The 7,567-nt window shown below is 42.7% G+C and overlaps 1 pseudogene; it reads right to left on the bottom strand.

Moving 5' to 3' along the window:
• Positions 1-4,176: 4,176 nt before the first annotated feature.
• On the bottom strand, positions 4,177-7,319 carry LOC125528814 (cell number regulator 6-like; annotated as a pseudogene).
• Positions 7,320-7,567: the final 248 nt, after the last annotated feature.

Below are 7,567 nucleotides of genomic sequence, written 5' to 3'. Positions count from 1 at the left end.
CTGACGATGAGATTTTCTCACTCGTATCGATGCTTAAAAGTCTGTCCAAATCATGTTAGCAGTTGCCGCATTTTATGAAATCTGGCAAATGGATGTCAAAACTGTATTCCTTAATGAATTTCTTAAAAGAAGAGTTGTATATGATGCAACCAGAAGGTTTTGTCAATCCTAAAGGTACTACCAAAGTGAGGAAGCTCTAGCGATCCATCTATGGACTGGTGCAAGCATCTCGGAGTTGGAATATATGCTTTGATAAAGTGATCAAAGCATATGGTTTTATACAGACTTGTGGTGAAGCCTATATTTACAAAAAGTGAGTGGGAGCACTACAGCATTTCTGATAAGTATATGTGAATAACATATTGTTAATCAGAAATAATGTAGAATTTTTTGGAAAGCATAAAGGAGTGTTTGAAAAGAGTTTTTCAAAGAAAGACCTCGATGAAGCTGCTTACACATTGAGCACCAAGATCTATAGAGATAGATCAAGACGCTTGATAAGTTTTTTCAATGAGTACATACCTTGACAAGATTTTGAAGTAGTTCAAAATGGAACAGTCAAAGAAGGAGTTCTTGCCTGTGTTGCAAAGTTGAAGTTGAGTAAAGACTCAAAACACGACCACAACAGAAAATAGAAAGAGAATGAAAAGTCATTCCCTATGCCTCAGTCATAGGTTCTATAAAGTATGCTATGTTGTTTACCAGTCCTATTGTATACCTTAGCATCTTTCTGGCAAGAGAGTACAATAGCGATCTAGGAGTAGATCACTGGACAACGGTCAAAATTATCCTTAGAGGACTAAAGAAATATTTCTCGGTTATGGAGGTGATAAAATAGTTCATCGTAAAGAGTTACGTCGATGCAAGCTTTTTACATCGATCTGGATACATATTGAAAGTGTGAGCAATTAGCTAGAGTAGCTCCATGCAGAGCATTGAAGACATACAAATTTGTGAAATACATACGGATCTGAATGTTGCATACCCATAGACTAAACTTCTCTCACAAGCAAAATATGATCACTCTTTGGGTGTTAATCACATAGCGATGTGAACTAGATTATTGACTCTAGGAAACCCTTTGGGTATTAATCACATGGAGATGTGAACTAATCACATAAAGACGTGGACTAGATTATTGACTCTAGTGCAAGTGGGAGACTGAAGGAAATATGCCCTAGAGACAATAATAAAGTTATTATTTATTAACTTATTTCATGATAAATGTTTATTGTTCATGCTAGAATTGTATTAATCGGAAACTTAGTACATGTGTGAATACATAGACAAACAGAATGTCACTAGTATGCCTCTACTTGACTAGCTCGTTGAATCAATGATGGTTATGTTTCCTAACCATAGACATGAGTTGTCATTTGATTAACGGGACCACATCATTAGAGAATGATGTCATTGACTTGACCCATCCGTTAGCTTGGCACGATGATCGTTTAGTTTTTTGCTATTGCTTTCTTCATGACTTATACATGTTCCTATGACTATGAGATTATGCAACTCCCGAGTGCCGGAGGAACACTTTGTGTGCTACCAAACGTCACAACGTAACTGGGTGATTATAAAGGTGCTCTACAGGTGTCCCCGATGGTGCTTGTTGAGTTGGCATAGATCGAGATTAGGATTTGTCACTCCGATTGTTGGAGAGGTATCTCTGGGCCCTCTCGGCAATGCACATCACTATAAGCCTTGCAAGCAATGCAACTAATGAGTTAGTTGCGGGATGATGCATTACGGAAACGAGTAGAGAGACTTGCCGGTAACGATATTGAACTAGGTATTGAGATACCGGTGATCGAATCTCGGGCAAGTAACATATCGATGACAAAGGGAACAACGTATGTTGTTATGCGGTTTGACCGATAAATATCTTCGTAGAATATGTAAGAGCCAATATGAACATCCAGGTTCCGCTATTGGTTATTGAACGGAGATGTGTCTCGGTCATGTCTACATAGTTCTCGAACCCGTAGGGTCCGCACGCTTAACGTTCGGTGACGATCGGTATTATGAGTTTAAGTGATTTGATGTACTGAAGGTAGTTCGGAGTCCCGGATGAGATAGGGGACATGACGAGGAGTCTCGAAATGGTCGAGACGTAAAGATCGATATATTGGACGACTATATTCGGATATCGGAAAGGTTCCGAGTAATTCGGATATTTTTCGGAGTACCAGGGAGTTACGAGAATACGGGGAAGAAGTATTGGGCCTCATGGGCCAAGTGGTGGAAGAGAGGAGGCAGGGTGCGCGGCCCCCCTAGCCCAAACCGAATTGGACTAGGGGGCCGACCCCCCTTTCCTCCTTTCCTCCCTCTCCTTCCTTCTCCCCTTCCCCCTTCCTTTCCTCCTCCTAGTAGGAGTAGGAAAGGGGTGTCCTACTCCTACTAGGAGGAGGACTCCTCCTCCTGGCGCGCCCTATAGGGGCCGGTCGGCCTCCCCCTTGCTCCTTTATATATGGGGGCAGGGGGGCACCCTAGAACACACAAGTTGATCATTGATCCCTTAGCCGTATGCGGTGCCCCCCTCCATCATAATCCATCTCGATCATATTGTAGCGGTGCTTAGGCGAAGCTCTGCATCGGTAGCAACATCATCACCATCATCACATCGTCGTGCTGACGGAACTCTCCCGTGAAGCTCTGCTGGATCGGAATTCGTGGGACGTCATCGAGCTGAACGTGTGCTGAACTCGGAGGTGCCGTGCGTTCGGTACTTGGATCGGTCGGATCGTGAAGACGTTCGACTACATCAACCGTGTTCTCATAACGCTTCCGCTTACGGTCTACGAGGGTACGTGGACGATACTCTTTCCTCTCGTTGCTATGCATCACCATGATGATCTTGCGTGTGCATAGGATTTTTTTTGAAATTACTACTTTTCCCAACAAGTTCCTGTAATCTTGATGGGCAGATGGGATAACCCATTTTCTGTACCAGGTTGGATTTGTGCATCATGCCTTTTGTTGTTATGTGTGGTAGTTTCGCTTTAGTTCCTCGTAGTTTGTAATACAATGTGATTTCTATTAATAGAAATCAGAGAGGGAGCTCTTTTTATAAATTAAAAAGTTGTCACGCTTCACATGGAAAAAAATCTAAGGGCCGGTCCATTTTCTTATTCCTAGCTTCTTCCTCCTGCTGCCTTCAACGCCAACCGAATTGCCGGTCTCCTTGCTGCCCCACACCCTCTCCAAGCCGCCACCTCTACTGCTCCGCCGCAGCTCCTGGCCATCCCTCTAAGTTAGGCCCGGTTCGGAATCCCACCTGCTCCGCGAAATAGAAGGAGTTGTGGAGCCAGGAAACCGGCGCTCCACGTTTTTTCACTATAACTCCACCCGCTCCCGGAGTGAAGCTGTGGAGCGGAGGTAATCCAAACAGGGCGTTAATCATCCTCTCTGTCATAGACAACCCCCCATGACCCTGCCTGGCTGCATCACCCATCTCCGCATCACCATCTTGTCTTCCCAAAAAACTTGTAAATAGCAAACACAATTTCATATAAAATTTGCAAGAATTTCACGTAAATGCTCATGTACACAACATCAGAGGAGATTCAGACGTTCCTAAACCACTTCATACAATTGTACCGTATACTTAGGCCTCCTTTGATTTGTAGGAATTTTGTAGGATAGGATTGCTATAGGAATTTTTTTGATAGAGTTTGTAGGACCGGATTTCCTATGTAGGACTGGTCTCTATATATCCTACACATTTCAAAGAAAAAGAACACTAGCACAAACCTAATGGAAAAATCTCATTCTATGAATCAAATGGCATCTCTTTTCATATAGGACCTGACATGTATGCCACCTCATTTCATATGACTTTCCTATTCCTATCCTTTAGACCAGAGAAGACCTTCCATGAACGAGAACACAGGCAATGCATAACGTCGATAGGACATACCGCTCACAAATGTAAATATATCCACACATATATTATATGCCCGCAGGCAACATTCTATCATAGGTAGTAATGGTCTCCACACATATATATCACATGCCCACGGGCAACATTCTATCACAGGTAGTAATGGTCATAAACTAAAATCTGGATCAGACCAATGTTTCATACAGTACCTGCCAGATGACAGTCATTTAACAATATACTGTATATATAGTGGCCTCTAAAAGGGCGAGCAGACTCCATGTCAGTTTCAGTTCTCATGCTGCCTTTGACCCTTCATTCTCGGATGTGGGAGCGTTGTTCTCAGCCATGCTCATCTCTTGCAACGGCGGTGGGTTGACAACGGTCATTGGAACAACACTGTTTTCTGCAAGTCGGCCTTTCCTTTCACGATGCTCCTGACAATTCGCGCAGTAGTGGAAGCAGCAGTGGACTATGCAAGGATCGCATGGAGAGTTCTGGTGGAAGCAGAACAATATGTGGTGGTTAGCAAAAGGCCCGTAATACTGATGCACAAAAGTAGAAACCCAGCCCACTTATCAAATGCTAGACTTGACAACTAGTTAGAATTAGTGACCACAAAAAGATACTATACGTGAAAAGGTGGCCAAGCAAGAACTGATAAAATGATCTGATAATTCAATGATATAACCAGCTACCGCCAGTGGACAATGCCAAGCAAGAATGTCATGAGAGTGACCACATAACTTTAAAAATGCAAAGCTAAGGTTTACTTCTGGACTCCTGAATACCTGCTACAACTATCTCACATGGAGAATGCAATTGTGTAGTTCTTATAGTAGAAATAAATACAACTGTTTGTAGATGTTCTTATGAATGCGATTAATCATGACACATACAAAGAAACTGTGGAAGAGAGAAAGAAGTACCTCAAGATGATACTTCTTCTAAAGCTTTTCACGAATAATACCAGTATATTGAGAGCATATCCACCAACTGCAGACCAGGCCTTCACCAATCAGGATCGATGTGTCTGGGTCAACACCATGGAATATAGCCGTGAGAATTGCCAATGCAATGCCACCTTCAACGCAGACAGCATGGCAAGTGTAGGGTCTTGTCCATGGGATATCTTCTCTAAGGGCCTGAACATTTCGTCCAAACAACACACAGGGGCAGAATAGTCCAGTCCAGCCTAAAACATTAAGAAGATCAGGCACATAAGAGGTTCAGAAGTATCTCGGAATATAGCAGTAGTACATATGAAAACTGTGCGGACTGAAGCATAAAGGTGCACACATCACAAACCCTATGATGACACAATTTGAAGGGCATAAAGAAGCATAAAGGAATTAGCCATTAGCTATAGCCTACAGAGCAATGCTATTCATTTAAGCTTTCGGGTTCCGGCCATGTATGCCGCAGTCATTTATGTGCTCAACAATTTATCACAATTAACACTTATACTGGGAAAGTGTACCTGTAGAAGAATTTTCAAACAGATCAAGAAGAAAGACATCTCTAGATCGAAAGCATCATAATAAAAGTAAACGTTGCAACTAGTTTTTGCTTCTTTGAAACAATTTAGAATCCAAAACAATAATTAATTCTTTTCAATATGAGCTCATTATAACAGCGTGTTGATTTTGCAGAGAGCCCAAAAGAGCTAAAACCATAACTGACAGTTAGATGGAGAAGTGTGTACATCTTGAAGAACTTCCCAAATACAGAAAAAAGAAGGGTCAACTTTAACATTGAGAACATGATAATCAGAACCAAACGTTATGACTACTACTCCCTCCGTCCCATAATATAAGACATAGGCAGTACTCTTTATTTCTTTCAGACAGTGACCAGTGCCTAATCCTTCCCACATGAGCACTTCATCACAGGGCTAACTTTGCAAATATAATAGAAGACTGAAAAATAATAGTACTACAAATTTGTGTACCATAAAGGCTTGCAATATGAAAAAAAATGTATGTGAACAATTAATATTTCAAAATAAAACGTATAAAGATATGGTTTTTCATATACATCTGCTAAGAATATGGGAAAATGACGACCCAGGGAAACTATAAAACAAAATTAACAAGTACTCAATTTGGACTTCTAGGTAAAATAGCTCCTAAATGGAGGTCAGATACGCATCAGATTGGTCCACATTACAAATTTGAGTTACATGTGTAGTATAAGACATATATCAGCATCGGATTGGCACCAGTTTACAACTGAGTTTATATGTGCAGTGTAAAATATAAATCATGCCTTTCTCATAGACATTAGAAAAACACTGTATGTTTAGTCTACCATGGTTTGTTCGTTGATTAAGTTCACCGTGTTAATGGAAAAATGATAGAGAGGAAGGAAATTAAGATTTGCAGGGCATCTTTGTTTGAAAAGTGTCTAAACCGGTAAAACGTAAAAAGGAGGTAACACAAAATTTCTGGCTGGAAACCACTCACTAAACTAATGTGGAAATATTTCACACTGCTATATAAGTATCAATACTGTCGTAGTTTGCAATTAAAATTTCCAAAGAAACATCTTTCATGCTTAAAAACAGTCTCTAACAAACACATGCAAAAAATGGGAAACAATATAAGCCTAAATGAAAAAAAATGAGGATGGGAGGTGTATGGGCCATCCTTGTCCAGCACACATGTTGTTCCTCTTTTCTTACTAGAGATTCACTTGATGTACCTGCAAGGGATTTCACAATAAAAACCTGCGTGTGCTCCATACGCAGGACCGCTAAAGGATTTAAAACTGAAACACCTTGCCTCTATGGTAACACGTCAGTAACACTTCAATGCCATGGAAACAAACATCCAGTTGCTGAGTTGTGCAATGTGTGTGATAGCCACAAACCCTGAGCTGAACCACAGCAACACAATCCCATCCTGTGCAGATCCGCATGAAAGTTCCTGCCAACTCTGGCATTTCCAGGGGTATCAGGCTATCAGCATATCAAAACTATCACGATTTTTGAATGTGCGATCAGTCTAGGGTAGGAAGTAGCAAAATTAGATCGGCTAGGTAGTTGAAGGGGCAGACCAAATGCAAGGGCGAGAAGGAAATTCCACGTCACTTACAGCTCTCGGGGTCCTTAGCGCAACCGAAGATGCCGGTTGTCCACGGCTCGTCGGTCGGCGCCTGGTGGCCCTCAGGCAGCACCTGCCCACACTGGATGCACTTCATCCGCTCCAGCTATATAGTCACACCGCCCAGAATCAGATCGAACAAACAATCGCAGCAGTAGCAACTGGAAGAAAACGAGGATCGCGCGAGGAATGGCGAGACCGACCTGCGGGACGGCGATGGGCAGGTTGAGCTCGCCAGGGCAGATGTCCTCCACGCCGGGGCCGCAGGCGGAAGCGTCCTGGTCCTTGGTCAGCTTCACGTACTGCGACGGGTGGCTGCGCCGCGCCTCCGCCATTGCCGTCCTCTCCTCGCTTCACTCCCGAGGGTTTTTGGGCTGCCGACGAAGGGGAGGGCTGCCCGGTGGGGAGTGGGGACGGGTGCGAGTGGTGGAGTGAGATCTGGCTCCCGACGGTCCACGGTCAGGTCAATGACTGTTCAGCCGAAGGGCATCACGCAAACGTGGCAAAATTTCATGTTTTGACTATTTTACCGAAGAAAATTGAGATTTGACCCTAGTTTAATTTTTTTAGATCTGACCTTTTC

The sequence above is a fragment of the Triticum urartu genome, chromosome 1A (assembly GCF_056163025.1).
Source record: "Triticum urartu cultivar PI428250 chromosome 1A, HENAU_Tu73, whole genome shotgun sequence".
Classification (NCBI taxonomy): Eukaryota; Viridiplantae; Streptophyta; class Magnoliopsida; order Poales; family Poaceae; genus Triticum; species Triticum urartu.
This window is presented reverse-complemented; position numbering and strand designations above follow the sequence as displayed.